The sequence below is a fragment of the Lytechinus variegatus genome, chromosome 7, assembly GCF_018143015.1.
Source record: "Lytechinus variegatus isolate NC3 chromosome 7, Lvar_3.0, whole genome shotgun sequence".
Taxonomy (NCBI): Eukaryota; Metazoa; Echinodermata; class Echinoidea; order Temnopleuroida; family Toxopneustidae; genus Lytechinus; species Lytechinus variegatus.
This window is the reverse complement of record NC_054746.1, coordinates 40,799,274-40,814,999: the sequence shown is the minus strand read 5'-3', so window position 1 is coordinate 40,814,999 and position 15,726 is coordinate 40,799,274.

Sequence of the window (15,726 nt, the reverse complement as noted above, 5' to 3'; positions counted from 1 at the left end):
ACAATAAAGACATAGGCCCTGAGCAAATTATGTTTGATAAAGTTAGAAAAAAATGTCTCATGCAATGTTACATAATATAATTATCTTATACTAGTAGTATAACATAATAATGAACAATAATTTATTCTCTCCCACTACACGTTTCTCCCCCATTCCCCTCTTTTTTTCCTTTCCCCATTTTTTTTTTTTTGGGGGGGGCAGCCCCATGCCCCCGTAGTTACGCCACTGTATTATGCATATCATTTTAAATACCTGAAGCAACTTTGTCAAGGTTCGCCTACGCTCACTCGCTGCATTTGGCCAAATCCCCTTGAAAGACGAGTTTGGTTATCATTCTGTCTGACAACTATTGAAAATTTGCTCACTCGCTCCGCTTACTCGCTCGCATTTTTATATCTAATGTAATTCATTACTTGATATCCCCCAAAATCCGTTACTATAAAGCCATCGAAAAAAATCATAAGCCTTTAACTGAAAGATGGTATAGTAGTATGTTCATACTGATAATTTGCTTGCTCGCTCGCACATCACAACAAATCCATTACCGTATATAACCATCGAATAAATCGTTTAACCGAAAGATTGTGTACAAAGCTATATCCCATATACATAGCTCTGGTGTGGGGGTGCATGTCCCCCAAAAATTGGATTTTCCTGGTCAATAAATTGCTATCACCCCCTCTGCTCGGACTGGATTTACGCCAGTGCCATATTTCTGCTTTTATTCATTTTTAACGAATTTTTGTATTTAATATATTCGTTTAACACCATTTATTAATCACACTATATACACCAACATTGCTCACGAGTTGTGGTATGAGTTTTGGATGTTCAGGACTCTGGTAATCAAGACTTTTCATCTTCTAGTATTTTTTCAGTGTGTTCAGTCGGGCGGTGAAATCATCGCCAGTCACCTAAATTAACTTATCTGTTCTCTGCCCCCCCCCCTTTGCTTCTCTTCATTTTTATTTTCCAGACCAGTATTCTGAAGAATGATCGATCCGTATCTTTCAATTTGCTTTTTGAACTTTTTTTGTGTGTAAGCTGTTTTTTTTATATCAGGAAAATAAAACCAAATCAAACCACATTTTTTGAAAGACCAAATAATACTGTCACTATTCCTGCAATTCATTTGAAGAATTCATTTTAACTTGAAATCATAAATCCACCTTATTGAAAGTTATCGTTAACTCATAGCTTCAGGATAATATGGAAAAATAATTTGAGAGTTCAAATTCACACCTATACATGTCAAATCGTCGCCAGATGTACAACCCCCGATTCCCGACTTAATCTACTTTTGAACAATCCATAGAGAAAGTAAGGCACAAGGCTCACAGGTGTCTATATTGCTCTGAGTGGTTTTTTTTCTTGGTCATCATTATGATATCGATTCACCCAGTTCAGTAGATCCCGTCTTCAGTCTTATCGAAAATGAAATCGGGCGTGTAATGGAAAGGAAGAAATCCATGTTTGGTTTGTGGAAAAAAAGAAGCCTCCAGAGTGCGTTTACCACAAACTACACGGGCGCCAGTCTCCTTGTCGATTTTTAATTTGGAGAGTTTAAAGCAATCATGGAAATGGCTTGAAATGATGCTCTCCTCTTCTCTTTGCTTCTTTTAACTCAGTAAACGGAGGGATATAGGAGAGACATGAGCTACTTGAGAAGAATCACGTAGCAATGCTTGGTTTAGACGGTAGAAGCGAGTCAACTGTTGTAACTTGATAGTCCCTGGAGTATTTAGAGCTCGTTGGGGGTCTGCACGCGATGAGAAGAGGTGGAAACAACATCACGACTGCTTTTTTTCTTCACCCTTCCCCTTTTTCATATTATGCATCAGTGAAATTCTGGTTAAAGGGCGATGAAAGAGAAAGACTCTAACCACTTAAATTTTACAAACGTTTTACTTAAGAATGAAATTATCTACAAATCTTTATTCATGACTTAATGGATATTATTTTCCCGGATTTGTTTTCTTTTATTATTATTATTATAGGTCTATTATTTTTAAACCGGCAACAAACCATCATTTAGTGACCTTTTTACTGATATCACAACTCCACAAGTTGATCATGAATAGTTTATAGTCCCCCTTTTTATCATTATTATTATAATTATTATTATTAATATTTATTTTTAAAGATCAACAAATTTTACAGCACAAATCAAAGTGGATGAGCATGATAAATGCGCGAGTGTTTGGTGCAGACGGGTAAGGACCTGCTAATTTCTATATATTTTCTCATATTTTTTATATTTCTTTTTTTTTCTTTTCACATATTTTGTCCTCGTGAACTAGCGTAGTCCTTCAAGATATCGCAGCTCGATGACAGTAAATGGGCTGCCAGGAGCATGAACTTGTGAATTATTATTTTTCTGTTGACATTTAGTTGTCTTGCTCGCTATGTAACGCTTATTTACAAATAATTTGGGAGTGCATGCTAGGACGCTCCGGTGGCCGTAGAGCAACATCTTTTTTTAATTTTTATTTTACTTATTTTTTTGAAAACTGCGTTGTTGCAGATGCAGTCCCCAAAGACAAAGTGACTGTTTTAGATGGCATATGCTCACACCGCTGCATCTTTAAAGCCTGCCATATCACTATACAAGATATTTCCCAGAATTTGAGAATGAAAGCGGAATGTATACAAAGCTGAAGTGGATGTTTGAATTGACTGGCGACATGATATTCGACGACTCTTACAAAAACCGTGATGCTCTCTATAGAGATGCTTATTGCAGATAGGAAACTTTTCTTTTGCTTTCCTCATTTTCACTCTTGTTTGACATTGTTTTTGAATTTAGAATAGGGAGATTGGATGAAGTGACATTGTAGAAGAGGCCTAGCAGTCCATTTTATTTGGAAAGAGTATGGCGACATGGTATTTCCTGTTACGAAAGGTCGCGATCTTCATGATTTGTCATTTAGGTTGTTGAGTATAGCTTTCTTTGAGCAAACAATGTCTTTCCGTGATCCTACAAAGTGTATTCATGTTGACCTTTAGAACAAAAAATATTACCTATAGCCTCGGCTTCACTCCTATTTCGATAATACCAGTATAAAATAATATAATATAAAATAATACAATATAATATAGTATAGTATAATATAATATGATATAATATAATATGATATAATATAATATAATACAATAGCTTTAAGCAGAAAACACAATAGTTGTTTGTTGCTGATTTTTTTTTTATAGAATTGATTTGTATTCAATTCAATTAATTAATTTTTCATAATTTCAATTAAACATGAAATACAATCGAAATTTATCAAACAAATGAAGAGTTTGGTTGCTAAAGGGGTTAGATCCACTTTGGACCACTCATATTGCAGTATTCTTATGAGAAACTAAATTGCCATGATGCACTAAACTGCCGTGTGAACATAAAATTGGGTATAAAATAATTCTACCTGTCTTCATTTTTTTTTTTATATTTTTTTACCAATGTGGATCTAACCTCTTTTGCAAGCAAACTGAAATGGGTCCATTGAGTCCTTTTGAAAAAAGGGATTTTCCCATATTGAGGGCGTATTGTCTTTTGTCCAGTCATGGGAAGCATGTCGCTTGTCCGTATATATATAGTTGTTAAATTTCTTTAATTTCGTGATACGAGCCCAATGACGTAAGCATTATTTGTTTATTTTGAAGTTAATTAGTTATATTATCAGATAAGCCGAGTGGCATGCTGAAATATTGTTCTTAAGTAATGCAATTAATGTGCCAAAGTTATGTAGGCCGAGTGAATTTGTTCAAATGAAAACGTCGTATACGTGTACATGCATGCATTACGTAATAGAAAGCGTACTTGGCGGTAGTTGTGTATAAAAGGCAAGCAACTTGAATTTGGCGCCTTCGGGCACGTGATGTATATGCATTGTCATATCCCATGTAAACTAAAGAAGTAAACATAAAAGCATTTAAGTCGTAGTTGATTTATTTTATCATGAAAACTGTTTTACAAAAAGGTGAATTTAAGGTACATTAATCAATACATGACATTTACAGTTTGCTTATACTTCATATGACCTTCAAGCATGTCAAGGTCATTCTTGGTTAAATATTATGTTGTAATGCAAGTCAACACTATTTGCCTGTTTGGAAATCTGTAGACATTATGTGTCATGACATGTTGTCATTTCAGCTTATACAGGTATTGTTTATTCTGTTATTGAATTGCAGATTGAACCATGCAGTCTCATTGTGCACACATCAACCCACTATAGACTCGGTCTGATTCTTGGATTTTGTTTCGACGTATTACACGCCACATCCCATATTACAATATTCTAATGCAAAACTGAATTCTCATGATACCCAACCAGGTGAACATAAAATTGGGTAAAAAAAATATACCTGTCTTGATATTTTTTTTATATTCTTTTCCAAAAATTTCCTTTGAGGATCTAACCCCTTTTGCAAACAAACTGAAATTGATCTTGCCCCTTTTGAAAAAAGTGTTTTATTTTTCTTTTGTCATTTTTATTCAATTTTTCTTTGGTATCATCCTATAGAGCCAGTGAAAGTCTCTTCATTTAGACAAAAAAGAAACAAAAATTGATGAAAAATGGATCAAACCCCTTTTGCAATTGAGCTCTTCAAATAGAGAACTAGAAAATAATGTTCAAAATATACACAATATAATAAACATATAGCAATTTAGAGCATGAAGGATCAAGCATAGGCCAAAGGCATACATATCACAGTCCCCGAAATTACATCAGTAAAATTATTGAGTTGTTAATTTCTCCAGTTTACACACTTCTCGGGGAGCTTAATAGTTGAAACCACAGTAAAGATCTCAATAAGAATTAAAAGTTGCGTCACGTATGCAGTGACGTTTTTCTATTATGAATTTTTAGTAAAATAAACAGACAAGTTTAATAACTGACGCCAACGAGATGCTGACATTACACCCCCCCCCTCACCCCACCACCACCACCTGCTGCCAAATGCTTTTCCTGTATAAATATTGCAGTCACGCAAATGGTTATCGTTTATTGATACACTGAACTTAAATTGCAGACAACTAAGTACAGAACACCAAGTTTATATAATGTTGAGTTGGAAACGATTATATGCAAACAGAACTGTAAATCCATTGTTTGCTTGTTAGGCCTGAGTTGGCGCCAATTGCTATCGATTGAGATGAGATAGCGATATCGAGGAAGGTTTCTTGCGTGAATTAATACCACAATGATATACCGTACATTTCAATTTAATTACAAATTGTGATTACATGATTTTTGTTTTGCTTCATATTTGTTTTTGCTTTATATCTTCATGGCGATATGGTTCTGCCAATGCATATGCAAGTATGTATGCCTTTGCAACTGTATTTGTTATAACATGGATAAAGGCGAATTATTTTCTGGCAGACGACGACTCTTGTTAGAGCCAGCATCAGTCATTTTCAACATGTTATAGATTATAATCTTATTTGAACCTAGAAGATGCAAGGTTTGAGAAAAATAATGAGAACGAGAAGCGTAACGGGCATCAAAATAAACTGTTCTAGGAATGTTTTTTTAATTAAATTTTCCATCCCAGTCATCAAAAACTTGACGCTACCCCAAACTGGAACTATTGCAGCTTGTTGTGAGTTTTAATAGTTTCTATAGGGATTTAACGAATTTAATAGATTCACTACGTGCTACGAATTGGTTCTGGGAAAAAATGAGAATAGAGATTTATAAATCAGGGATCTTTGGTTGGGAAATAAAACAATAGCTGCTATTCAATGCTAATTAATTTTTGCGATGTTCAATCAAAGTATAACTCACAAGTTAAGTCGCGCTATTTCAGAACTTTTTCAACACCAGATGTTTGACATTGTAACGATTTGATAGTTTCTTTCTTCCTACCCTGTATAATCGTGTGATATTTCATGACTTTGAAAAATTCAACAATGTCACAATCAATATTTCCGAGAACTGAACACGTGCATGAACTTTGCCAACCCAAAATAACTTCAGTTTATTAATTATAGTTCACTTCTGTTTTCTAAGAAATACAACACAATCATTTTCACTTGTTTACGTTCCTAGTTTGTATTTTATTGTATATAATAATCGAGAATTATTATTATTTAGCCAAAATAATTATTTAGAAAATCTAAGGATTTTTCGAGCTCGGTATGGATTTGTTTTGTGTCTGCATGCTTCCATGAAATCAAAATGATATATCGCCCCCTTGCGATAGTTGCACACATTGAAATCTCAAAGTCACGTGCATGCAGTAGCCAAGGGATACATTACTCGACAATGTCAAAACAGTGCAAACGTAAAGATTTATTGATACTCGAAGCATGAACAAATGTTTGATCACGAAAATCATCAATGAGTAAGACTTATAATCACCAATATCAATCCATGTAAAGTAGGTTGAGGATTCATTAAAAATAAAAGCCTCCTTGAAACATGCAATAAATCGATTGTTTCTCCATTCTACACCTGCAGGTATATCTATCATCGTGTGTGATCACCCATTGACCAAGGACATATAAGAGTATGAATTGCTTAATTTGTTATAGCAGTGACCTAGACAACAACATCAACATTATAGTAAGACACTTCAGTTATTCATCAGTAAAATTCCACCAACTTTATCCGAAAAAGATCAGAAATTACCTAAAACCCCTTTGTTATCACAATTTGTTCATGAGTTATAGAAATTTACGTGCAATATAGTATAGGTTTTCCCGTCCAATTTCATCAGGGTTGCATTTAAATTAGTGAAAGGACTTTCAAATTCGAAATATTTTGTCAACCCTCTGCACACATGGTTCTTTTCCATTTATTCATCATTTAATTCCGTTCTATATCATTCCTTTGAATTTGGTAGAAATTCAATTTAGGGAGAAATTCGTTCAAATTAATGGCCCAAAGTCGTCATTTAATTTCGCAACGACGAACTGATCGTTTAATTTCACCCAAAATACCATTTTCAATTTCATTAATCGGCACACATATTTGCACTTTAAACGTCCAAATTCAGATAACATGTTTCTGCATGTGTTCATTTTTCTTTTATAACGTTATACATTTTTTTTCTCCAAACTTTACCCTACCTTTTTTTCTGATCTTTCAGTTAGAATAATTTTATTCCATTATGTTTGATAAAGACGTAATTCATGTAACACTTATATGATATAGGATATGGTTGTGAACGGTTATTCTTTTAGTGATTAATGAGTGGGTGCAGGGGCGGATCAAGGATTTCCAAAAAAGGGGGCATTTTCCCTAGGAATTTGACGAGCAAAACCGAAGATTTTTAACCAAAGAATAAGGGACGGTCCACGATTTTTTTTAAATTGTGGCTCTCAAAGGGGGGGGGGGCACGGACACGAGCCGGGTGTGCCCCCCCCCCTGGATCCGCCAGTGAGTGGGTGGATGACCTATGCCAAGTATTTATTTCATCATCTTGTTCTTATTTTATTTCACATAATTGTAAATTATATCGTTGTGGGGAAGGGATGGTATTGACCACGTTCTATAGTTGAATGAAAGTGGAAAAACGAGTTGTTGTTCCGATGATGGTTTTTCAGATGGATGATACATTTCAGTATAATGGTAAACATCCAATTAAGAAGTAAAACCCATTTCCATAATCATTCAAATGAAGTAAAAAAAATAAAAAATAAAAACGAAAAACACTGTGCATATCCTATAAGTGATCGCATATTAATGATTTTGAATTCCTAAACCTTCGCAAGGAGGGTACCGTTGCGAATTTGAAAACATCTCTTCGGCTATTTGAATTTGCTCGATCTTTATACTTGTTTAAATGAAATAACCATGAAATCGCGTGCCAATATGATTAAATCAAATAAAGTATTTGGGTATTTAAATGTTTATCTCATAGGTCATTCGAATTAGTTGCAAATTGAACTATTACATCATTAAATCGGTTGAAATTTTGACGAAATTGGACGGGAAAACCTATATTTACAAGACAAAATGTGGACAATTGTTTTTCATTGATTTTGATACACTACTTTGTTTCAATGATAGCTATTCCTATATGCAGAAATATGATTTTTGAGGTTTTATGATTATACATCTTCAGTAGATTGGAACACACTGTGGTATCGAGAAACTGAATATTCTGGTTGGTAACAGTGAATATTATTTAAAGAGTAGTTAACTTCACTATATTATCGAATATCTTCTGTCAGATCGGACATAACCTTAATAGCTTCCAGTTAATTTTCTTTATTTTTATTATTTTATTCTTAGTGGTATTTTTGCGCTATACAAAACAGGATATATTATTCCCTAAGAAAAGAAAAGTATCGGCTTTTCTCCATGCACGCACTTATCTCGGAAGATACCTGTCTTTCAATTCACTTTCAGATTGTTAATTGAACACGTGATGAGTAAGTAGATGACGGGTAATGATTGTGATTGGTTTGATTTACGCCACTTTACAATATCACTTGCTATCTCAAGGTTGAACGACTGCTGACCCGCCATGAATCAATTTCTTCCCGCGTTTGTTTCGCAGACAACAAAATCACATCTGGTATCGCTCTGTCTCAATCGGCAATAACTGACAATCGGTTTCCCCGTGTTTCTTCATATCAAGGTCGGAAATCAATTGCAGATTATTGAGAGATGACTGAATAGGATCGTAATACCTACCTGTCGCGTTTTCGCTGGAAATAAGTAGGACGATCGATTGTGATGCTGTGGTAATATCGTCAAAGTCCACACCCTGTTAAAGGATGGTGGTGATATCGTTCCAGATTATACCTAGCACCTGAACGATTCAGGAGCGATGTCAATCAACCTATTTTGATGATGAACGTTCTTAGGTTTCTATTTTTATGTTATTGTGTTGCAATTGAGACAATAATCATAATCATATAACCTTGATATATAGAAGGAAAGACAGGTGTTTTGGTATATCTATGCCAATGCGAATACGGGGTCTTTATACTGTTTTGAAAATGTACATGTACTGTATCCCACACCATAATGAGTCTAACATGCATCAACACAATTTCTCTATATTAAATTTAAAAAAATAAAACTGTCGATTTTTTTTTTATTTCAAATCAGTTATGGACACTCGCTCACATCCATCTCTTTGTTTGCGATGACATCTTCTTTCCTCTCATCACTCAGACATCAAAACTTCGACTCCTAGGAAATTTCTAGATCCGCTAACATAGAATACGGTGCCCGCCAGGTGACATGAGTGGAAAAAATCTTCATGGATTATTCCGGTGGGGTCACTCAATATGACTTGGGGACCGCATGACCGTTACCAAAATCGCGGGAAAAGGGGTCAATTTCACGTAACGTCCGCGGACAGAACACTCCTCGAAGTAGTGAAAATAGGGGTGCTCACCGTCCTCGATCTGATGGAAATAGGGGTCAGGAAAAAGGGGAGAACGATCACGGGAAGTAAAATCCGTCGCCGAGTCACCAGCCGCAGAGGGCTCGCTCATCATGCTCTGTATCGTTATGTGGACAACTCTATTTATTTTTACAAAGAATTCTACTTTTCTTATTTTTCAAGAAAAACAAAGTTCTTTTGGATTATTGTATCAGTATGACATGGCTCTTGGTCATCTGTAACTTTGTAAGGACTGAGCACTCTGACGCCTGTGCTCCAATTTCCTCTAGTGAGGAAAGGGTATAAATGCCCTGTCCTTGAAATATGGTAAATAGGGGTAAGTTTGCGAAATGGGCAAAAGTGTCCTTACAATCTTATAATTAGGGGTGTTTCAAGGTACCATTTTACCGCAATTTTGTCCTTGTTTTGCGTGAAAATAGGGGGGTAAATTTCGCAAAATGTCCTTGAAATTGACTGCAATAGGGGGTTACGTGCATTTGTGGTAACGGTCATACGTGTCCCCCTCTGCGGGTGAGTGACCCCACCGGGGGATTATTTCGTTACCTCGCAATAATATTGCGTTCCCCGGCAATATTTCGTTCTCTCGCAATATTATTTCGTCTCTTTCATCACGTGATATGCGCATATCACGTGACAAAAGAGACGAACGCAATAATCCATGAAGATTCTTTTTTTCAACTCGTGTCACCTGGCGGGCTCCGTAATCCAATATTCCGCAATTTACCGAAAAAGTCTGGACCTTGGAAGAAGACAAAACCTAATAAATTCTATATTCTGATAAATTTCTGATAGAAATTGGAATCTAGGTCGAGCAAGGCCAAATCATTGGTGGACGACATGCACTGCGATTGCGCAATACAACTTGTTTGTGTAGATCTCACTTGTTGCTAGGAAACGCATCTTCCTGACCATCCCAATATTGGCGAGAGTTTTGCTTTTGCATTTTCAGCAAGAAATTCCTTGTTTAAAATGTGCATGAACATTGGAATGGGTCCCATTGCAAAACAAAATATGATAACTTCGTCATAAAATAGGCCTACCCTATACAAGCCTGGATTAGCAAGATTACTGTAATATTCACTATTTATGCAAATAGGATATCTGCCTGCTATCCCCCTCCCTCCCTCTCTCTGTCTCTCTCTCTCTGCATTTTTTGACAGTTATTTACCATCTTTCTGTCTGCCTGTCTATCTATCTATCTATCTATTTCTATTTCTTTCTCTCTATCCTCCCTTCACTTCTCTTTCGCCCCCATGACTCTATACTGCGTTATTCCTTAATCCCTTTTTCATTGCCTCCCTTAATCCCCTACCTCCTCTACCCCTCACCCTGTCTATATCTACTCCAGATCATCATCCTTCATCACGGTTCACGCTTTATCAACTCTGTAGATCATCCATGGAGACAGCTAACTGACCAGAAGCGTTCGTTACAAGGCCAATGGACGCCATCTATAGACCTTGACACAATTTGGCAGTTTATGCAGAATGACAATGCACCGTGAACGATAGAATCTTTGCTTTTTTTTACTCTTTATATCGAGATTGTAAATTCAAAAGTAAAGTCTTTATAATGTTTAATGTGGAATTCATATGTATTATCTTGATATAGTTTTTGGAAGCATTTCCGCAAAGTGAAGTGTGACGATTGTCATATGTTGTTTTGTCCTAAGCGAAATTATAGCTGGTAAAAAATTAACAGTTGTTCAGAGTCACAGTAACAAGTGTATGGTAACGTGTAAAGTGTGTATGGGGGTAGACCAAGACGAGATTGTACTGATGGTAAATCCTAAGTACCTTTCCTTCCTTTCACCACCCTCCATCTTTCCGTCTCTTTTTTCACGTGATTTGGTAGCAGGTTAATTGTTTTCCTCTGATAATATATAATGTTGTACAACGAGAGATGAGAGGGGGGGTAGGAAGAGAGAGAGAGAGGTGGGATGGTGGGATGGGAGAAAGAAAATACCCGGGGTCTAAAATATAAATCGGATTATAATTGAAGCTAGAAGCTGTATAAAGGAGGAAAGGGACAATGGGATGACACAAAGGTAATGTAGAGATATTTTTCTAACACAAAATAGCAGTGAGATAATAAATTGCCAAATATTTCTATAATGGAGGATCCCTACTGGAAAGAACACAGCATCCTACAGTGTGTACCATAGTGTGTTCACAGTGTGGAACACAATGTGAAATCACCTCCACACCTAAATTAATTACAATTTCACATATTCATGTATTAGACCATGTGAACACGGTATATACCGCCACACTGTCGAGGTGTCCACAGTGTGATAATTATGTTCACACTGTTTAATTTGAGCGTTTTGAGTGTGAATAATATTTTCACATACAATGTAGTCCACTATGTGAACACACCTTTGATCAGACTGTGTAGCAATGTATTCTTTCCAGCAAAGATAAGTAATGGCATATACATACATTTAAGTTATAAAGAGTGGTTCTCCAAAAAATGCAACATGTATTATAATTTTCAAATGGAACAATGTCAAAAGTAGAAAACCTGAAACTGAGGGGGTAAGTTTTATATGAAATGGAATCCATTATTAAGCATGTATATTCACAAAGGGTATGATATTAAACAACCAGATAAAGTGTATGATTCATTATAAACAATCTTTCAGGCTCAAACCGCTTGCATTCGAGAATAAAGCAATTGTTCCATCTATTTAATTGGAATATACCTTAAGGACAACACTGCCCAATGGCCCAGTAATTAGGATGAAATGGTAATACCTGGACCGGTGTGTAAGGGTTCATCGGACAGCGGTATTAATGCCTCGAGATATCGATTCCAAGATTAAGATCCTGATCACAAACTCATGCCATATAGGGTCTGGAAAAAAATGTTATTATGAGTAATAATAAAGCTTCATGGACCGGTATCAAGTGAAAGCACTCTTTGGAAATCTAAATTATTTCTTTGTCTGTTTTGAGATACATCGGGGGTCATGATTTAAATTAAGATTATTGGCCCTCCCATAAAATGCTTTTTATGATATTGCTTATAACATAGACAAGGCGTGAAATGGAATGAGCTTGCTTTTATCCAAAATGGAGAAATCTTATTAAGACTATCAGTACCACAAAAGTATTTCAAGGCCCAAGTTCATAAAGTAAGTTATCCATTACTGAAGGTTAGAATAAAACTACAAATCGCATTCTCATAAACGCAGTCAAGTTACTCAGTAACTGGAACCTTACAGCTCGAATAATTGAATGATATTTTTTTACAAAATAAACTCTTCCATGCTTATGAACATTATTTAGTTTACTACTGAGGTTCAACTCCAATCGTGGTTAAAATCTGTGAGTGTGAGTTATATATCTTAATAATTTTAACCGATGTTTAATGGTTGAATATACTATTCTTAGCTCTTATTTTTAGTTATTTGGATACCAAAATTCTTGATACCATTAACAATAACTATAATGCGGTATTTACATAAATTGTTCAAATAGGTTGATATTTTCAAACAATCATTTGATAAAAACATATTTCCTTCAGTATTGTGATTTATGTAACAGTTGGCAGTATATTTTTTTTCTATACTTTCTTATTGATGTGAAATTCTTTTGTGCGTGTGTGTGTATAAATAAATAATAAATAAAAAAAAAATATATATATATATGTGTGTGTGTGTGTGTGTGTGTGTGCATATTGTTCTCATTTTCTTGCTTTAATAAGTCATTCTTTACGTGTGATAATTATACTTTATTTTAATGTAATTAGTAATTACAATGTGCGAGTGACTGACATGTAATTCGATATTCTGAACCACTTAATGAACAAAGACATTTTAATATGACGTAATGTTGCCAATAGCCTAATTCCGACCACGGTCGAAAGAGTATCAGCTACTCTTTTTTATCGCTTTATACTATTTTATGAGTAAATGAGATATGCTTCCATTTCTCTGTCCCCCTCTCCCCCTCTTTCTCTCTCTTTCCCTCTCTCACCTTTATTTCAACCCCGACATCCCACTGCAATATCACATTATTTTTTCCGCCGTCTTTTCTTTTTAAAGAACTAGTTCATTTCAGGGCTTTGCATCTGTGTGCCCCGAGGTTACTTCGTTTACTCCGCCTGGAATTATGCTTTTGATTTTGAATGATTTCGTTTACCCTCCCCCCCCTCCCATTGAAATATGATCGACACGAACGTGACACATTTACCCTCTAAAATGACAGGCCTCCTGAAACAAAAGAGATGATGACGTCATCTTCATGCGGCTAATTCGTTGATTATTTTGAAAAAGAACATGCGCTCTTTTCAGTTCAACCATGAAATCTATACTTGTTGATTTTTTTTTATATCATTCAATGAATTTCTTTGATTTTTGCCGAATGCGGTATACTTTTACTTCACTTTCGTAAGTTAATAAGCTAAAAACACACATTTTGTTGTTTTCACCAATTCATTTTGATTTGTTACTTTATGTAATTATCATTCCGTTTTAAAGTTCAAATAAAAAAATGGTGCCGAGTAAAAGGGTCTATATTCATGATCAAAGTCATTATATTCCAATTCGAATTTGGCATTAATTACCATGAATACAGCAAAGGTGTGTTATATTAACTTCACATTCTGTTAATATTATACTGTATGTAGGTGCAACTCCAAAATTCGAACTCTTTGGAAATAAAATCATGATTCATCCCTTGCAGTAGAAAACAAATCTTCGAAATCACGGCAGTTGGTTTTTTTTCTTCATCTTTTAAAATCAGGGTTTCTGTCGATTTCGAACAAAGAACTAACTTTCATGTGTATGAATCATATCATAGAATATATTGACCTGTATCAATATAGGTGATGAATGGATGGTCTCATGTCCAGTCCTCTGTTTGGAGGGGTGAATGGTGATACAGTATATGCTTATTTTTTTTTTTCTTTAAATCTCTTATCGTTATTAAACTATACCTCTTCTAATGTTATCTTTTAATGTATTTTCTCTCTATTGTTTGTTTATTCATTATTCCATTTCCTTTGCTCGTTCTTGCAGTATCCTACTTTGGCAATGCCAAATCTGATTCAGAATTCTTTATAGCGATTTCAAATCATGCAGATTTTTAAAAATAATTTAAATGGGATTGGCGACGCATCAACAGACAATAAACTAAGCTAGACTCATAATTTTCATTACAGATCGAGCATGCGATCTTAAACACATAGGTGTAATGCCAAAAATTTGTTCGTAAATTATCGTTGCCTCCTATTTAAGCCTCGTTATTTTCAAACTCAGCCAGAGAAAAATTGAGTTTGAAATCAGAGTCAATTTATTTCGAGTTGACTCACAGAAGATATCATTCTGAATCAAAATATAGGCTTTCTCTATTCCTCTGTAAATTTCGGTGTGTGTTTTCTCTCTCTTTCTTCTTCGTTTTAATTGTAATTCCCAAGTTGATTCATACTTTTTGAAAAGAGACTACAGAAAAAATGCCAAGATCCTTTTCATTTGGATCCACTTGCCCTTAGAAAACCCTTAAAGAGACTGTCTATTACGATTAATAGAAAATTCAGGTAAATGCATTGGCGGCGGAAGCCCCAAAATTTAGGGGGTGTCCACCTGAATTTTTGGGATGGACACAGGTAAAAAAATTGACAAGCGCCCCCAAAAAAGGTTATCAACCTAAATTTAGGGAGTTGCTAATCAAGAATTTTTGACAAGCAAAAAAAAAAGGTCATCAACAAAAATTTTAGGGGGGACAACACACGTTTCAGGGGGGGTCCACGTGAATTTAGGGGGGGACGCAGGAAAATAAAATTAGGGGGGACCGTCCCCCACCTAAAATTTAGGGGGGGGACACGTCCCCCCCCCCGCTTCCGCCGCCTATGGGTAAATGTCTCAAATATATATAATTAAATTTATAAAATAAATCAAAACAGAGCAGAGGCGTGTAGAAGTAAAAGGTATTAGCCCTGCAATATTTTAAGGCGGTGCACTATAGGGCACCCTCCCCCCCCCCCCAGTCAGAAAATTATCACTCCCCTACTTGCAAAATGAGTTAAATTAATACATTCACATATTAAAATGATTGACGTCAGAAGTTATTAAGATGTTGGAAGTGTTATTTGTGGGTGTGGCATCTCTTTGTCTCAGAAAAAAATGCCTTTAAAAAATATGAGTTTAGATGTTGGAAATTATTTCATCGCAATAAAACAACGATCCTATTATTTCTTCATGAATTTTCATTTCCCTTTCCAAATATCTAATTGAACTGGTATAGCCAACTAAAACTTTTTTGTTTCTATAGCTGTATCTTTGCCAGTGTCATTTTGAACACCGATGCAAACTGAGATAGACCTTAGCGATAATTGAGGAAAGAGTTCTTT